This window comes from Camelus bactrianus, chromosome 11, assembly GCF_048773025.1.
Source record: "Camelus bactrianus isolate YW-2024 breed Bactrian camel chromosome 11, ASM4877302v1, whole genome shotgun sequence".
Classification (NCBI taxonomy): domain Eukaryota; kingdom Metazoa; phylum Chordata; class Mammalia; order Artiodactyla; family Camelidae; genus Camelus; species Camelus bactrianus.
In genome coordinates, this window is record NC_133549.1 from 23,326,831 (window position 1) to 23,345,696 (window position 18,866).

An 18,866-nucleotide genomic window follows, 5' to 3' on the forward strand; every position below is an offset into this window, starting at 1 on the left:
CAGCCCTGGGTGACTGCACCCAGAATCGCACAGCCTTTCCCCACCCTAAGGTGATGGTATGCTCTGCATTCCTTGGTGACTGCCTCAGTTTCCCTGCTCAGCACTCCAGGCTTTTGCCCCATCCTGGAACCTTCTCTGAGCTGTCACTTTCTTGGCTGGCACCTGACCAGTGTCCTGGCATCCCTTAGTTCTTCCCCGCTGCCCCTGGCCAGCCCAGCCCCTGCCTGGGCCCCCTCCTGCTGAGACACAGCAGGCTCTCTCACAGCAGAGTTCTTTCCCAAAGTCCCTTAAATGTCCCTCCAGGCTAGAGGAGGATCTTGAGGTCCCTGTGCATCTCAAACCCAAGCCCGTTGTGTGTGTGTGCACGTGCGTGTGTGTGCAAATGTGCGTGTGCGTGTGCATGAGGCTGTCAAGCTCTCCTTTCCTCCATCCTTCCTCTTCCAGGGAAGGAGCAGTGCCCCCAGGTTCCCCCCAGCATGTGAGGGGAGAGCAACCACCTCTCTCAGCACGGGGTGGGTTTGCTCACAGAGCTTGGCAGCTTCGGGGCTGGGCAGAACAGCATCTGGAGACCTGGAGTCCTGGTCCTGCCATTCCTGCATGTACCTGTGACACCATGCAGGGTCCCTAACCTCCCTGGGCTCAGATGGCCATATACCTGTAAACCACAGCGCTGCTGACAGCCTCCTTCTCAAGGCTGCTGGGAGGTTCTGGATGCTGACGGCACTGGGTTAAAGTCTGCATTCTGGGCCAAGCTCCCGGACAGTGAGGACCAGACCAGCTGCCCCTCCAGAATCCTCGGAATGGCAGCCTAGGTACAGACAGGTTCCACTTTGGAGAGCAAGAGCAACGGTTGATATATAGAGAGCAGAAGCTGAGAAGTGGTGGCCCGGCCGTCTGAGAGATCGGAGGCAGGGCGTGGAGTGGGGCCTGTTCCCCGGCGACAGCTGCTCCTTCACTTCTTGTGCTCTGGCACAAAGGCCTGGACCCCCTCGGTGTGGACCTCTTTCTTTAATGATGAAAGGAACAGATGCGAGTGGATTGAACTCCTTCGAGGAAATAGATACTAAAGGCCTGGGTGCTTCTGGAAACATCTCAGGAGGATTTGCAAGGGAAATCAAAGGTGCAGCAAGAATCATAATTGGAAACCCCTTTATTACATTAATTACCCCTCTTGGAGACAGGAGCAGGGCTTCCCAGGAAGCTTTTAACATCCTGCATTATGGCCGTGGGCGTCTCAGGGCTCCACGTGGAAAGAATGGGGCTCGTCAATTATGCATGGTCTGAACGGCGGCGGATGCGGCTCTGCCTGAGTGGTGGGGATGGACGGCTGAGCCTCGGATCATGATCTGCTGGGAGAAGGAATGGAAAATGGCTCATCTCCAAGCTGCCCTGCCGGTCTCCCCCTACCTGGGCTGCGTCTCCCCCGGGAATGACTTGGGAGTAGAGAGAAAAATCACTTGAGTGGTGAAGGTTAAAAGGGAAAATGATTACTGGGAGATCTGTGCAAGATGGGGCTTGTTAACACGTGAAGGCAGACAAGGAAGTGCCTGTTTCTCACACATTCTGGGCCTTGGAGTTTGGATGCTTGGAAGGTTTGAGCTGGAAAAGCTTTGGAGAATGTCTTATCCATGCCCTCAATTTAGGGATGAAGGTGCACAGTGGGGCGTGTGACTGATCCAGGGTCACACAGTGGTGGGGAGGAGGTGAGCAATGCGGGAATACAGGAGGGGCCCAGAGGGGCTTCTTGGGGAGACTGGGGTCTGGAGCGGGGAGAAAAGTATCCCTTCTAATGCCCCTTGTAAGTCTTGCGGCATCACAAGCCTGGAGCTGAATGCCTGCTGCTCCCTCCTGGCCAGGCCTTTCAAGGCAGAGGGGACCCTGCCTCCTGCTCCCACCACGGGTCCGGGGTGCTGAGGCTGGCTCTGCAGGACCTTTCCTATCGGCCCTTGGTTGGGCCAGTGTCCAGCCTGGCATCCTGGTGTCAGGGAGCCCATGAGTGCCCCCAAACAATTTCTGACCAAAGTTGCCTTTAAATCCACAGGCACTGGAGCCCTGCCAGGTAAGGGGACAGAATAGTGGCCATAGCCAAGCAGAGAAGAGGACAAAATGGCCTGGGGAGGGCTGACAGCCGGTCAGTGCTAGAAGGAGGGGAGGCTCAGGGCTGGGGAGCTGGGAATCTTCGGGGATCACACAAGGGCTGCAGGCCTTGGAGCAGGTGATCATTTTAGCGCTGGAACAGTGCAGGAGTAGGAGGGTGTTTGCCCCCAGGGAGGTGCCCTCTGTGGTCTGCTGAATACACACGATGCAGATTCGATGTCATTCAAAGTCTTGACATTTATCTCTGCAGGTGGCTGGCTGTGCTGCTGGATGGGTCTCTTGGGGTGAGGCTCCGGGCAAGGTGAGGCAGCGCAGTCCCGACTCTCTTGCTCACCACCAGGCTGATCACTTACCTAAGAGGAAGCTCTGATGGCCTGTCCTGGCGAGGAGACAGAGTCCCCAGGGCCAGGGTGCTTTGGGCTTGAGGGCAAGGTGAAAATTTCTAGAAACAGGGCCCCCAGAAAGCAGCTGCAAGGGGGTTTTGTGCTTGTCTTGGCAAGGTGAGAATGAGGGTTAAGGGATCCTCTGGCCGGTGGGGGACAACTTTGGTCTCTCCCAGGACCACTGAGCTGTAGTAGTGGGAGATGTAGAGGGCAGTCAGGGTTCTGCCCGTTGCCAGCTATTATGGACTGAATGTTAGTGTTCCCCCAAATTCCTATGCTAAAGCCATATTCCCTAATGTGGTACGATTGGAGATGGAAGTAATTAGGGTCAGATGAGTTCATGAGGGTGGGGCCCCCATGAAGGAATTAGTGCCCTAATAAGAAGAGACACCAGAGAGTGGCTTGCTCTCTGCCGTGTGAGGACGCAGAGAATAGGTGGCCACCTGCAAGTCAGGAAGCCTTCTTGCCAGAAACTAACCCTGTCGGCATCTGTTTCAGCCCCCATGATGGTATTTTGTTACAGCAGCCTGAGCAGACTAATACACATGCCACATGGCCTTCAGTGGTCTCTGAACTCTGTGTGGTGGGCAACTCATTTTAGAGAGGAAGACAGAGCATGCATTTATGCTTGGATATGCTCAGAACAGAAGACCACAGCCCTTTCTCTGGGGGAATCTTCTTTCCAGCTATGTGACTCTGGGGGTACAGCTAAACAGATTCCATTCTTATGAGGATCGATGGCATTTGAAAACACTTGGCATGGTGTCAGCTGCAGAGAAGGCACTTGATGGACACAGCAAATGCTGGCAGAACTGCCTTCTTTTCACTGCTTCCTCCTTGTCCACCACCACAAGAGGCCTGGGGCCAAGAGGCAGGGCTAGACCCTGTGCCCAGTGAGACCAGGCAATGGTGTCCAGCGAGCAATGAATGGATAAAAAGTGGTGGAGGGGAAGAGCTTTGAAGTCCATTCTGGGCTTTGCGTTCAATTCACCATCCAAGGCCTGTGTCTGGTTCCTTATCCCTCACCAGAGAGGGGACAAAGAGGTCTCAGGTTCCTTCCAGGGCTCTAAATCCCCGATGGCTGGCATCTACTGCCATCCTGCATGCTTGCTGGCTGTGGGAGTGATGCAGGAGGCACCCTTAGGGGCCTTGGTGGGAGGTCTGGAGCACAGGCATTGCCCGATTAGCTCACGCTGGGGGAATAAGCTTTCTGTGAACGCGCTCAGCTCAGAGGCCAAAGGAAGACCAGGGCTCGGTAGCTAAGAGGCTGGACAGCCAAACTCAAAGTGGGAATAGATCTGGCAACTGGCAAGAAGACCGTATTAAGAGGCAATTTTTGTTCTGTTATAAATCTATTAGGAAATTAAACATCTAGGCTGTGACTTTAAAATATGGAATGGAATTTTCTTCAGGGCCCCTGAAGGTAAATTTTTTCCCTTAGTAAATGCTGAAATCTAATGAAGCCATATCCTCTCACTGAGGATAACAGTCCCAGAGAGTCTCTGCTTCTCCTTAACCATTCACCGACTTGCAGCTAGGCTCGTGTTTTCAGAAACATCCACATAAAATCTGACAGTATTTGCCCTGAGCTGCTCATAAGTGTTAAGAAACCCCCACAAGGTGCTGGGACCCACAGGCACTGAGCTGGGGGCCTGGAGGTGGGAAGGGCCGCTTCCCAGATGGGTGAGGTCCGCACAGATCCTGCAGCGGGTTTGGGAGATGGACGAGAGAAATGATGCACAAAGGTGCATGTCAACCAGGGCAAGTTCAAGTTCAACTGGACTAGTTAGTCTTCAACTAGGGAAGTTTTTGTACAATCAGGTCAAGGTAGTACAGTCAGAGAAGGCAGTGTATAACCCGGCAAGTCAGAGTACAAGCAGGTCTAGTTACTGTACAAGCAGGTCAGGTTAGTCTTCAACAAGGTCAAGTTAGTTTATGACAAGGACTAGTTAGTGTACTCCAAAGTCAAGTTGGTATATAACCAAGACTAGTTAGCTAGTGTACAGCCAGGGTAAGTTAATGTACCACATGTAAGTGTTTTAATACTCCACTAATCCAGAAATCAGACTTTGAGCAAACTCAGATCTGGAACAAACCTGGAGTCTGGAGCTGGGCGTGCAGACGGCAGGGAGGAGGCTCTGCAGAGCCAGGCGCTTCACTTGGCGGCTCTTCCCTCAACATTTGTGCTTCCAGGTCGGAGCAGGAGGCATCTGTGGTTTTGAGAGGGGCGTCGGCCAGCAGCCCGAGGACCAGAGAAAAGACCCCTGCAGAGGCCCAGGGTTGAGAGCCCACAGACCATCACTGACAAAGCCCGCCTCTCTCTACAAACTCATGCTCATAATGATGACCTTAAATCACCAAGAAAATTGTAGGCCTCCACTGATGTCAGAATCCAAGAGGCACATAAAAATTTTATCGAGCTTTTTGACCAAAGTGGTTGAAATTTTAAAACCTTATGTCCTGCGGGTGAATCTCACTAGCTGAGGATATTTGATTTAGCTTGATACACATTCTCCAGTCATGCTGGGTGAGTGTGAGAATGTCTGTGCGTGTGTATGGTGTGTGTGTGTGATGTGTATGTGTGTGGTGTGTGTGGGGTATGTGGTGTGTGTGTGTGTGTGGTGTGTGTGTGTGTGTGGTGTGTGTGTGTGCATGTGTGTGGTGTGTATGTGGTTTGTGTGTATGTGTGTGGTATGTGGTGTCTGTGTGTGGTGTGTGTGGTGTCTGTGGTGTGGTGTGTATGTGCTTTGTGTGTGATGGGGGGGTGTATTGTGTGTGGTGTGTGTGTGTGGTTCCTGAGCACTGAATACGTGCAAAAGGGCTGCCAACCAGGGAGATAAAGGCCCACGTGGTGTTCTACAGAGAAGAGGAACTTGGCCAACTCAAAGGTAGGGTGGGGCGTTGGAAGTAGAAGAGGCGTAAGCAAATGAATTAACTATTTTGACCCCAAATCAGGTAATAATTTACTCACAGTATGTTTATACAACTTGGTTGTATTCAAACCCTGTCAACAAGGAGACATCCCCTCTGCTAATGTCCCAACAGTGGCAGCGGAGGGTCACAAACATTGTAAGGGACTTGCAGATGTGGTTCCTGAATGATTCAGGGGGTGCAGGGAGGGGGGTCTGTCATAGAATTAGTTAGGAGTTAGGAGACTAAAGTTTTGGTCCCACTCTGCCTCCGACTAGCTGTATGACCTGGTACAATGACCTTTCTGGGTTCCATTTTCCATAAAATCTGTAAATTTTGTCTGAATACCAATGGATTATAAACAGAGTTTGTATCAGAATCACTTTAGATGCGTTTTCACGGGGTGCACACCCAGGTCACACACCTGATCTACTGAACCAGCACAACCAGGTAGAGTTCAGGGACCTGAACGTCAAATAAGCCCCACGTGTGATTTTAGTCACAAGACGAAGCTGGGAGCCAGCTGTGTTAGATGCTGCTGCTCCTGTGACAAGCAGCCCCCAAAGGTCACTGGTTCCGCATGACTGCAGTTGGCTCTTGGTCATGTGACAGTCTATGCAAACATCCCAGCAGCAGTCCTCCCTGACTCAGCCTCCCTGACTCCTTCTATCCTGTGTCTTGTCATCTCCAGTGACATCTTCAGCTGCATCTGTGGTCTTACAGGGGGTCGTCTGCATCCCAGTGAGCTGGGAGAGGGAAGAGCATGGTGGACACATGGACTGTGGAAGGCTTTGAGGGCCAGGCCTGGGCGTGGGGCACGCCACGCCACTCACACCCCCCTGATGGGAACGCAGCCTCAGGGACACTCAGCCACACCCACTGCAGGGCAGCCTGGGAAGTGCATTCTGTAGGAAGGTTCAAGCTGAGTCATTTTGGTGTCACATGACTTCCTGCCTTAGCTGACTGGACCAGGATGGCAGTGACCCAAGGCCACAGATCAATCAAATGGTTTCCCCAGAGAATTGGAATGACAATGTCAGCCCATGAAGGTTAACCTGCACTGCTCATCCTGCGTCCCTGAGCTTTAAAATTCCCCAGAAACAGTAGGCACCTGATAGATATTTACCAACAGAAGGACAAACCAAGCAACCTAGAGGCTGCTCAGCATGGGATGCCACTGAAACTGCAAGATCATACGCACTGTGGCAGATGAGAAAGAGAAAAGAGAGACCTGGAGAGGAGGGAGACTCTGGTCCAGGGAGGAGAGACCGGGACAAAGATAGAGAGACAGAGACAGACTCGTGGAAAGACAGAGACACGTTGAGTCTTCATGGCTTCCCCACTCCACCTGAATTCCACAAACCCTTAAAATTAACTCCCTTTCCGAGCGATAAGGATTAGGATTCAGGATCCCAGAACTCTCTACTAAGCAAGTATCTTTTTCCCCATCAGAGACCATATCAAAACCCCAGGCTCCTCTATGAGAAATAGAAATCAGCTTTCTCGAGAGAGGATTCTTAAGTCCTGGGCATTCTGTTTCTTCTGTAGAATTCTTAACATCTTCCATCTCACATGGGATTCATCTTCTCGTTCTTGGGGCGGGGGCGGGGGTGCTTCTGCCTGAAGAACCCCTGGAGGTCAGAGAGCAACCCAGGCTGCTATGGCCTTGGTTCCATCTGCATGCGTGAATGGAGCTCATTCCACAGGCAGCAGGCAAACACACACACACACACACACACACACACACACACACACACACACACACACCACCACCACCGCCACTTCCCATTTTTCTTTACTGTAAGGCCTGCCCTCTCCCGGGCCACCTCCCCTTCATGCTGCCAGCATCTTAAACACAAGGCGTCTGAATGATTCTGCACAATTCAGGCAGTGTTCCAGTCCCCCCTCATTTCCTCCTATTGTTTGAAGAGTATGCGTTTAATGCCGTGTGTGTGTGTGTGTGTGTGTGTGTGTGTGTGTGTGTGTGTGTGTGTTTATAACGGAGGAAATGGCTGCAAGATGGTCAGTTTGTCAGGTTTATCAGGGAGGGGAAGATGGTGTAAATCCTAATTCCTGAGGGGGAAACTGGGGGTGGGCATCCTGTGTCCTCGCCTCCTGGGTATTTTTAATGCACTGAACACGTGTTTGCTGAGTGCTCACATTCCAGCCCTTTGCTGGGCATTGACAAATGCTCAGGAGAAAACAAGGAAAAATAAGACCTGGACCCACACCTGGGGGAAGCTGACAACTGGCAGGTGGTGAGGGGAGGGGGGGGATAAGGAAAGCAGAGGACATTTGTGGAGCGCTCGCTGTGTGCCTAGGACTGGTCCCACCTAGCCCTTTTCTCCCTGCCACCCGGGAGGCGGGCTCCGTCTTACAGATGAGGAAGTTGGAACTCAGATAGGATGTGATGCAGCTATGAAGTGGGGAGGCCAAGATCTGAGCCCAGGTCTGCCACAGCTGGGTCATCAGGCCAGGTTGACTTTGGAAATAAACAAAACCAGCGAAAGAAACAGTCACAGACCACGAGCTGCTGGAACTGAAGGTGCACAAAAGGGTGCAGGGAGGAGCCGAGAGTGAAGACAAGGCTCCTGGGCCGAGGAAGCCTTGAGCCAGATGAAGTGCCTGCTTCTGGGCTCCAGACAGGAACCTAGGTGCCTGAGTTGATTAAAATGCCCATCCCAGCCAAGTGGCTCCAAGGTCCCTGCCCATGAGTCCAAGAGGCTGAACAGAACCAGCCCTGCACTGGGAACCGTCCTTGTGGCCTAAAGGGAACTTGCCCCAGCATACACTGGCCCCCTCCTCTCCCCTCCCCTCCCCTTCTTCCCACCTCCCCACCCCAGCCTTGCCCTCCTCCCTCCTTTCAGGCAAAGCCGGTGGGGTTGCAGTGTAATGCTGGGTTGCTTAGTGTCTGGAATGTGCTTAGCCGCGACTCTGTTTCCCCAGGAGCAGAAAATTGCTTATTTTACAATGTGCCAAGGAAGAGTCATCTTTCTCAACTTTGTGGGGCCCAGTCTTAATAATTCACTCCAATGGGGAGAAGAGATGGCTTCATGCCATCCTTAGAGTGCCAGCCTGCACTGGTGGACTCGCCCTCTGATGGGAAATTAAAAGGACACAAGAGGATGGATCCCATCTCGGGCCACAACTCAGTTACTGGGAGGAGTCAGGCGGTTGGCCCTCTCTGTGGGTGCGGCCCGCCTGTCCCATGTCTGGTGCCCCCAGCCCCACATCAAAGCCTGCTTGGCCCAGGCAGCCTGGGGACCTGGGGTCCAGCTCAGGCTCTGAGACAAATTCACCGTGTGACCTAACAAACTGCTCTCTCCTCTTGACCTCAGCTTCCCCATCAGTTCAGTGGGGATGTGGGACAAGAAAGTGGCCAAAAGTTGGAATCACCGGGGAGCTTTAAAAACACAGCTAACGACTAACGGCTGGTCCCAGGCCCAGGGATTCTGACTTAATGTGTTTGACGTGGGACCGTTATTTGTGCCTTTAAAAGTCTCCGCCAGCGGATCCTAAGGCACAGCCAGTGCGGAGAACCAAGGTTCTAGGTGAGGGCGGGGAAGCTCCTCCAGGTCTCACCTGGGGCTGGGGTCTTGCCTTGGGGAGGGGAAACAATGGATTTGAAAGTTAGAATTGTTTTCACCTCTGAGGGTCTTGTTTCTCTATCTTGCCCATCAACTCAGAGGATATGTACATAACCTTACTGCGATATTGGCTAGCGCTTTCCTAAAATTACAGCTGGAGCGCAGGGGCAGCGAGAGTGGTGCTGTCCCCTGCAGCAGCGCCTAGCCTCCTGTGAGAAACTGATCAAAATGAAATAAAATGAAATTTTCAGCTCCTCAGCACTCAATACCCCCACGTGACTAGTGACAGCTGGATTGGACGGCATGGGTATAGGACGTGTCCGTCAGCACGGAAAATTCCATGGGCAGTCCTGTGCTAGAGACTAGATTGGAGCCCAGCCTTGTCCTCTCATGGATGGGGAAACTGAGTCCCACAGAGGCTAAGCGTCTCGCTTGGGGTCTCAGAGCCGAGTGAGGCTGACAGACCGGGCATCCCCCACTTTAGGAGAACTGGGGAAAGAATTTGGACTTTCGAGACTGGAGTCCTGAGCCACCCATGTTCTTCCTCACTGTCAGCCTCCTCCATGAAAATGTAATGCTGATGTCTGGTTGTCTCTGCCAGAGCCTGGCACCCACTGGGTGCCCAAATATGTGTTGACTGAATAAGCAAAGATCAGGAAGGTGGCAGGCATCACGCAGAGAGTAGAGAAGGGACTGCAGGAGAAATCTTTTAAAAAGCATCTCAGCTCGAGGAGGAGCAGAATGACAGGGAATGGCCGGAGAGGGAGGAAATGAACCAGATGGAGCGGGAGAGAGAGGAGTTCCAGGAGGAGGGGGACCACCGGTGCCAGGAGACCAAAATAGGGACAAAGTGTAGGGGGACATCAGGGGACACTTTGCATGGAGGCTGAGGGCCAGAGGGGCCGAGGCTGTTAGCTGCATGTGGGTGGAGGTGTTTGTTCAGACCTTGGTCAGTGCCTGCCCACATCCTATCCTTCAGGGCCTTCTGTGGCAGGTGTGTCCCAAAAGACCTCCACACCCTTGCCCCGGGCCCCTGTTTACAGATGCTGGCACAGGCTGGCTGCTGAAGGACCCTCACATCCTCCCCACCCCACCTGACCCGTGCTGGTTGTCAGAAGAGGTGCCTGCCCCCGCAGCCTCTTTCTCTACTGAGCCTGGGGCCTGAGACCAGGGAGGGCGTGGCCTCCTTCCCAGCCTGAGCCTCTCCTACCAGCTTCAGGGGGCTGCTTCTGAAATGGCCCCTGCTGAGCAGAGTGGAAAACAGATTTTCTCTGCAGTCCTCAGCTTGCAGCCCTGAAACATCTTTACAAAAGGGTGTTGATTTTAATCAAGTGTGGATCAGAGCCAAGCCTGTTATCTGAAGAGACACCTGAACTGGGCTCTCAGAATCCAAACACCCACCCCCTGGGCATCCTCCTCCCCCAGTCTCAGCCCAGCCCTTCTCCCGGAGCCTCCACTCCTAGTCTGCAGGCTGAAGGAAAATTTCAAATGGAAGGTGTTTTTAGGATAACATTGAATAAGGTTTTTAAAATGCGACTTCATTTTCTATTCTTTTTTCAAATTCTCGGTGGAACATATGACTATTTGGGTTTTTTTTAGTATTCAGGGGGCTGAGCTAAGGGCAATTAGAACAGTCACCTAAAATATTCCACCCCAATGCTCTGAAAGTGATGTGCAATCAAATTATCAATGCAAGCAGGATTTCTGCCAGAAGGAGGAAGAAGGGTGCAGCTCTGCTGCTCTGTGCTCTGGTCTTCCAGTTGGGATGGAGGAAATCATGTTGGCAGGAAGGTTGAGCTGTTGCAAAACACATGGCATCTTTTAACATCCCTAGGGGTAGGTGGGAGGGTAGTCATGATGGCTCTCTGCAAAGCAAACTGTCTATTCTTAGGAAAGCCGATGGAGGTGCTCAGTGCACGGCCTAAGGGGCAGATTGCCACCCCATCTCTTCTCTCTGCTGATGGCCTTGCACCTTCTTCAAGGGGAGAACTAGAGGAACCTAAGAGACGGCCACAAGCCCCCCACCTACCTGCCTGTTTGCCTTTGCACTTGGTCTTCTCCCCTGGTCCTGTGGACCGACCACGTCTGTGTCCAGCCCTCGGGTGCCAGATCCCATCTTCTCCCTCCTGCTCTAAAGACACTGCTGCAGCAGTTTCCCCCACTTCCTCCCACGTCAGAGCTTTCGTTCTCATGGGCTCACCCCCATCACCATCCCCACCTGCTCTCCTTCTCCCTGTAAACCAAAACCGCTCTCATGACCCCACTTCCCCTCCGTCTGCCACCTCGTTCTGCTCCTTCCTTTCACAGCTAAACTCCTGAAGAACATTGTCTGTACTCGCTGTCTCCAGTGTCTCTGCCTGGCCTCTTATTTCTCACCACACCCATTTGGTTTTCTCCTTACACCTGTCACTGGCAGGCTACGAATCTTATGCATCTGTCCCCTGCTGCCTCCCTACAGTTAATCTCCCTGATCACAGGGATTTAGTCTACTTTATTCACAGCTGTCACTTACTACCTAGGACAGTGCTGGTCTAGAGCAGGGGCTAAATAAATACTTTTTTTGGGTGGGGGTTAGGTAATTAGGCTTATTTATTTATTTATTTATTTATTTATTTATTTATTTTTTATTTTAAATGGAGGTACAGGGGATTAAATCCAGGAACTTGTGCTTGCTAAGCACACACCCTACCCTTCCCCCTAACTAAATATTTTTAAAATAAATGAATGGATGAATTCACAAATGACAAAGCACTTCCATCTATATTGGTGAGTTATCACACTGGATTTTCACAAAACCCCCTGGGGTTGGTCCCAGTTGGTCTCATTCTGCAGAAGAGCAGACAGAAGCATGCTAGGTTGATGTAGGCCTGGATGGAGACGGCTCACTTTGCAGAGAGCGATCATGACTCCCTTCCCCCCTACCCCTACGGATGTAAAAGATGCCATGTGTTTTGCAACATGTCAACCTTCCTGCTAACATGATTTCCTCCATTCCAACTGGAAGACTGGCGCACAGAGCAGGTTGTTGGGTCAGGATGGTGGTGGGCCCAGCGCATGTCTCTGACTCTTAGTTCAGTGCTCTCTCCTTTACCCCTCCCCTAGTTGCCTCCAGCAAAGGGCCTCCACTTCTGCGTCTCTAGGGCCCTGATGCGAGCCATCAGCTTTGCAGACGGAAGCCAGGACTCAAGCTGCAGGTGACCTGCATTAACCCCGTGGCCCAGTGCCTTAGTGCTAACCCCCTCTCCTCCCCCATCCAGGACTGACCTTCCATTGCCTCCCAAACCCTCCTAGTTCAGCAAAACATCGATTGCGTGATGCTTTGGTTAAGATATTACATTTGGGGGGTGTAATTATTTCAAAGGCAATTAAGTACTCGATATTTCTTATTCTGCCTGCCAGTAGGAATTAATAGAAAACCTTTCAATCAGGAACAACTGCAAAACAATTTCTGGCCCCAAAGATAATCAATATTGCCCAGCAGAGCATTCTTCTGTCTTCAGGAGGCTATTCATTTCTGGTACTTTCAAAACCAGAGGGGGACATTCTATTTCCATCTTCATCAGAAGCCCCTGCCTGCATCCCTAACATATAGTCTTTTCAAAGGCACAGAAATCTATATGGCTTTTTCTGACCATCCATCTCCATGTCGCCTTCCAGGGTGCTGGGAGTAGTCCCAGAAAACCCTACTTGGTGGGATGGTGAGTGATGCTTACATTATCAGGAACGCTAGTCGCTGCCTTGCCCTGAGCCTTCCGACCAGACTTTCTGGAGCTTGAGATGGGATATGAGACCCTTAAGCATCTGGTAGTGGAACATTCTAGAAGTTCCCCCCGAGCCCACAGACCTGGCATCCTCCCAGGAGCACCTCGGGAGCAGTTGGTGGCATCTTCCCTCCCCTCTGTGGTGCAGGCGCAACCCCAGGGCTGGCCTCTGTCTCAGTGTCCCTGCTGTCACAAGGGCTGGTGTCCTGCCCGCTTGGCAAGGTCCCTGACATCCTGTCCAGCTCTTGCAGGGCCCTCCGCAGGGTGGAGGCTGTGTGTGTGGTGGGGGTGGGGGGCAGCGGCACACAGAACAAAGGTTGATTGTTGGGTCCTACCCACTGCTACCTCACGTTCTGTGTTCACATCATGTTCCGCTCTTAATTCTGCTTGAATTATGGTGGGAGGGGAGTCACGCATGAATAATGGCAGTCAATGGAACAGGAAGATTTTTCATATGCTAACAGGGACAGCGATCTCAGACCACCATTTACAGACAACAGGGTGAGGGAAACAATAGGGCAATCAGGTCAGAGGGAGAAATGTAAAGAATGTTCTAGAACAAAGGCATCTTTGGCATTGGCTTCTTGAATACAAGGATTCTGTTCCTACTGGAACCAGTGTAATTTCTGTACTTCCAGGCTTTACCATCCGTGAGGGTGTGGAAGTCCTATACCTTGGGTTCATCTATAATCTAGAACGCTGGCCACATAAGCTGCTGTCTTGGAGATGCTGTGGGATTTTGAAAGCTGATGGAAAAATTACCACACAGCCCATTCCAGAAAGGAGACTAGAGACCTATAAGCCTTAAAGGTTTGAAGTTGGAGGTAAATGGCCAGCCTGTTTCTATGGCCAGGCGAACACGATGGTGCTGGAGAAATCGCAGGAAGCCTCAGGAATCCATTGGACCCCTCCTGTATTCAGACTGTGATAACACAGATTCAGGAGGCTGCATGTTAGCTGGGCCAACATGCGAAGCACTTTTAAAACAATCTATTTAAGCTGAATTCAAAGGTGTAATAGTTAATTTATGGAAGAATAAAATTTTAGGAGGCTAAAAATGGGAAAATGTTCATTTCTAATTATAAACCAGCGAGTCCCCCTCTTCCAGCCCTGCTCTTCCCCTCACGTTCCCCTGCCCTCCACCGCTCCTGAATTCCTGGCTTTTAGTTCCTCCAAAGACCCACACCCTTCTCCTCTAGCCGGAGAGGTTCTAACTCTTACCAAAAAGGGTTTGCAGAAACTGAGGTGCAGAGAAGTAAGGTGACTGCCTTGTGGTCACCTGGCCAGGAAGTGGCAGAGCCATGATGTAAACCTCAGGGTGTGTGAATCCACATGCCTTCCCCAGCAGAGACTCCCAAGAGAGGTTGGGTTAACTCCACACAAATGTCCGGTGAGTGCCCTGAGCATCCCGTGGTCCATTTGCCAAGCATTTAGTGCACACTTAGGATACAGGAAGTGGCCTCAGGCTGTGTGGCTCATCCGAGCAGCACATACAGACCAAATGTCCTAACTTGATCCATTCTGTTCTCCGAAGACCCCACAATGGCATTCCCTGGGCTTCTGGTCTGAGATTTCTCCCTTTGTTTATTGTTTAAGGAAATTAAGAGGTGATGGCTGTGATCACGTGGTTTGCAGTAAAAGATGCTCTCCAAGGGCCGCGTGCTGGCAAGTCAGGCACAGTGCTGCCTCCGTGGGCAGAGAGGTGATGGGCATCTTGCCTCTGGTGGGTACCTATCACATTGGATGTCTGATGTCGTTCTAGACATGGCACATTCCTAGTGGCAGGATGGGTGAACTGCTCCATGGGTGGCTTCCCACACCTGGTAAAAGTTCTTTGCCAGGTGAGGGGTGGCATGGACTGGGGGCCTCCAGCCCCTACCGGATGCCAGTCCTTCCTGCTCCTGACTCCTGAAGTCCCTTTTGGAAGAGCCTGTCTCCTTTAGGACAGTCTTGTGCTTTTTGACCGGGTGGTGGCTGTCTGTCCATCTGTTCACACATCCATCCCCTCATTCATCCACCCATCCACCCATCTATCCACCAGCACATTGTCCATCTGTTCTCCGTTGCCTCAGGACAAGGCCCAGACTCCTGGTGCCTCAATTTAGGATGATTTTGCTCTAAGGAATAAGAGGCCTCAATTCAAACTGGCTTCAACTATAAGGACGTTTGTCATCTCACGAACCAGAAGTCCAGGGCAGGGCACACGCTAGACAGGATGTCAAGGCTCTGACTTCATTTTTCCCAATTCCATTGGCTCCACCCAATCCTGAACAATGGCTTTGTCCTCAGCCTGGAGGCAAAGAGCTGTGGCCACTCTGGACATCACACTGTCCCAAGGAAGAGGAAGGACCCTCTTTTCTTCTGTCTCTTTTGGTGGCCTTTGGCTGTGGATTTTCTCATCCCCAGGAGAGGCCATGAGCCAATCACGAGGAATGAATTCAAACCCAACTGGCTGTCTCAGTGGGTCTCAAATCAGGCCAGGCTGGTGGAAAAGGCAAACGATGACCTTCAGCTGATTCCTGGACGCCAAGCGACTGGTCAGCTAAGCACGGTCGCTCTAACACGTCCCTGCTGGGTGGACAGCGCTAAGTCTCTCTCTCTTCTCCCCAGAGCCTGGCTTCACACAGCCAACCATTAAAGGACCGCATCCGAACTGCCTGTTCACCTGGCAGTCTCCTCCCTGCATCCACGCCCCCTCCTGGAACTGACCTCCCCTGGGGACTTCCAAAGAGTTTTCTCACTTGTTCCCTTGGATTAGATTTTCTTTCTGCCCAGGAAGGAAGACAGTCAGTATAATGGCTCCCTTGTGATAAATGTGACACCAGAGACAGGCTACCAGAGCTGCCTGCAAGCTCCTGCCTTTACCCTCTTCCCACTGCTCAGGCCCAGCAGGCTCAGGCCCAGCCCAGCACGCTCCTCTGCCCAACAGAGCAGGGCAGCGTGGGGCTGGGAGATCACACGGTCTCTGATGCCAGAGGACCTGGGCTCAAGCCACGTATCCTCAGGAGGCGGCGAGTAGCGGTAAGTGTCTCACATCTCTGCCTAGTGTTATTATCTAAGAAATGGGGATAATAATTCTGTATCTCAGAATCAAATAAGACACTTGGAAAGTACTTTGCACACAGGGGAGAGCTATGCAAGTTTTGGGATGGGAGGCAGGGGGCTATTCTAAGACTGGAGAGGCTGAAGACTTTGAGTCCCAGTGTCCAAGCAGAAGCAGATGATGAAGATTTTATTCATCCCAGTCATTCACAGTTTCCTTTCAAAAACAAAACAAAATACCAAGCTCCATCACACACAAAAGTCTTCTGCAAATTGAGTTGAGAGAAAACGTCTGGAGGGAGCAGGCACGATGGGGATCTCTCTGGGCATAACTTGCCACTTGTCCCAGTGTCCAGTGGGCAGCCCCTCCTCTCCCCCAGGGTCTACTACATAAAAGGAAGGCCAGAAAGCAAGCATCATTCATATATCATTCAGCAAATGTCACGCTAGCACCACTAGTGTGCTAGAACCCACTGTGTGCTAGAACCAGTGCCAAGTACCAGGAACAGGGAAGTGGATAAGGAAGGGGTCGGGCGGTGCGGAAGGACATCAGCTATGGGCTTGGATGGACCGTCCCTTGGCACCTAGGCAACTAAACAAGCCACATAACCTCTCTGAGCCTCAGTTTCCTGATCTGCAAAATGGGCAGAAGAAACAGTATATGCCCGATAATTAGGATCAGATGAGATGTAGCGTGTGCGAAGCATTTAGATAGCAGTCAGGAAATGATAGATGAGGATGATGGTGACGGTGATGGTGACCACGATGGTGGTGATGACTGAGTCCCTCCCTTTAGGTAAATCACAGGACACGGTAGAAGCATAGGTTGGGGACCTGAGTTTTACTGGGGACCTGGGTCAGGGGCTTCCGGAGGGTGGGACTCTTGAGTGTATGGAAGAGGGAAGGGAGTTCCCCAGGCCGTCAGTCTGGGTGGGTGAGGCCTCTGCTACAGTCACCGCAACGCTCGCATCTCACACACGATTTGCTTCTTGTTCACACGCAGGCCATGGATGCTGAGAGACTGGACATGAGGTGTCCATCCTGCAGTGACTCGGTGATTGAGGCTGCTTTGGCCTGGGGAGGGGGGCAGTGGTTCCACCATCTCACCAGGCCCCACGTGGAGAGCGCCCACCTGCTCTTCTGTGCTGCAGCCAGAAATGACACGTGTCATCTCGCTGGCAGTCCCCTGGCCAGAACTCGCCGTGTGGTCCTGTGAAACTGCAGGGAGGGCTGGGGAAGGGAGGGGAGGCATGCGTAGGGTGGGGGTAGGGAGAGCCTCTGGGGAGGAAGGAGCAACAGGCTGGAGGGCCCAGGGACAGGAGAAGAGTGTCTGGGAGACCGTGAGCTGATCAGGGTCCCTGCAGTCAGGTGGGGGCTGGGGGCTGGGAGGTGGCGAGGAAGGGACAGTGGGCTGCCCTGGAGAGCTCTAGCTGTAACCGATTGGCGGGCATGCCTGGAGTCTATTGCGTGGATCTGGGCAAGGGGGCTGGAGGCCCAAGTTTGGGCCATGGTTTTGGGATGAGAGAAGGGGACAGGGCCTTGAGTCGTCAAAGAGAACCAAGAGACCAGTTGGAAGTCAGAGAGAAGGGTGCAGTTCAGGGCAAGTTCCAGCCTCCTCACTTGGGTGACTGCCATTCCCCGAGATGGGATCAGGGCGGCTGGGGCAGCTCTGCGGGAAGATGAACCCGGTGGTGTCTCTGCCCCAGCCATGGCACATAAGATTCCAGGGCTTGGGAGAGCGGTCTGGGCTAAAAAGCCATCAATCCACGGAGCACAGCCACCTTGCCCACCTCCCTGAGCTGTCTCCACGCTGAGTGCCGCCTCTCCGCTGCTGCCCATCCACAGACCCCTGCTAGGCAGCCATCAATCCACGGAGCACAGCCACCTTGCCCACCTCCCTGAGCTGTCTCCACGCTGAGTGCCGCCTCTCCGCTGCTGCCCATCCACAGACCCCTGCTAGGCGCTGCTTAAGGAGACAGGGAAACCAGCCAGTCCCGAAAGAACAAAGGGAGACCGACAGATTAAAAAAGCACCACGTGTCACCTCAGCCGCTGAAGTGCTGAAGCAGGTGGTCAATTCCCAGTCTGAACGCACCCAATGCCTGGGCAGGCCAGGAATGGGTGGGGGACAAAAATCATGGTGCTGATTATGGCACGTGGAGGCACACTTTTAACACAGGGGACAGCCAGGGCACATTACATCGATATCCTTCTTTACAACTGTTGAGGTAATCGAAACACGATTAACCCCCCTGGTCTTTGGTCTTTGGGATTTGGAATTCAGTATATTGTAAAGGGCTTCCTTCTGAAACTGGCTGTCTCAGCCCCTCCTCTGCAGACAGGAGCTACTCACATAAACGTCATCAAACCTCCTGCATTGTTGAACAGGAGAGGTAGTTTCCGTGTGCCCTGAAGTCCTTTGCTGTTTTCTCTGTTGCAGTCTGGCTTTTCAAAGGCTCTTTTCAAGTCAACATAGAGCCACGGTTCAGCCTCCAGGAGGAGCCCCTGGCCCTGAACAGGGAGGTTATCTGTAGATGAATCAGAAGCCAGCTCTTTACAAATCAATCAATACTTGCATTTTATTCTAGCCATTCTGCAGATGGGTAAACGGAGGTGGGGGGGTTAAATCATTTGCCGGGTTCAGTGAGGAAACCATATTAAGGTGAAAATAGGGAACGGAAGTTCTGCTCTGGTTTCTGTAAATCGTGGCTGCACCCGGCCTCTGCAGAGAGAAGACAAAAGCCCAGCTAGAACAAGAGAGTCACCCCGCACGGCAGTGACAGGCTTGGGAAGGACAGCCACGCTTGTGGGAGCTTCTCTGCCCCGTAGCAAGGCCTGAGCACCTTTTATGAAACAGAGGACTATTCAACAATAAATATTTCTCACACACGGCCAGCAAAGTTACCACAACTGGCTCTTTCCCAGCCAGGCTGAGTCAGCAGGAAATCAGCCAAGGTGCAGAAAACCTTGTGTTCCGTGGTTCTGGCGTGTTGATATTTTTTAAATACCGGGCTGGAAAGCAACAGGACTGAAAAACATCCTTGAATGCCATCACCCTCATGGGTACCCCATCCTGGAAAAAAAAAA

The 18,866-nt window shown here is 52.2% G+C and overlaps 1 long non-coding RNA gene across 2 annotated transcripts; it reads right to left on the reverse strand.

The window, feature by feature from the left end:
- Positions 1-1,132: 1,132 nt before the first annotated feature.
- LOC105067353 (uncharacterized) lies at positions 1,133-11,130 on the reverse strand. 2 transcript variants are annotated; one of them, XR_835148.3, is made up of 3 exons: positions 11,007-11,130; positions 4,577-4,690; positions 1,133-1,346 (listed from the first exon to the last, which is right to left on the reverse strand). It is a non-coding gene; the product is annotated as an uncharacterized LOC105067353 (long non-coding RNA). The 2 variants fall into 2 exon arrangements; XR_835150.3 differs by having other exon boundaries at positions 1,133-1,349.
- Positions 11,131-18,866: the final 7,736 nt, after the last annotated feature.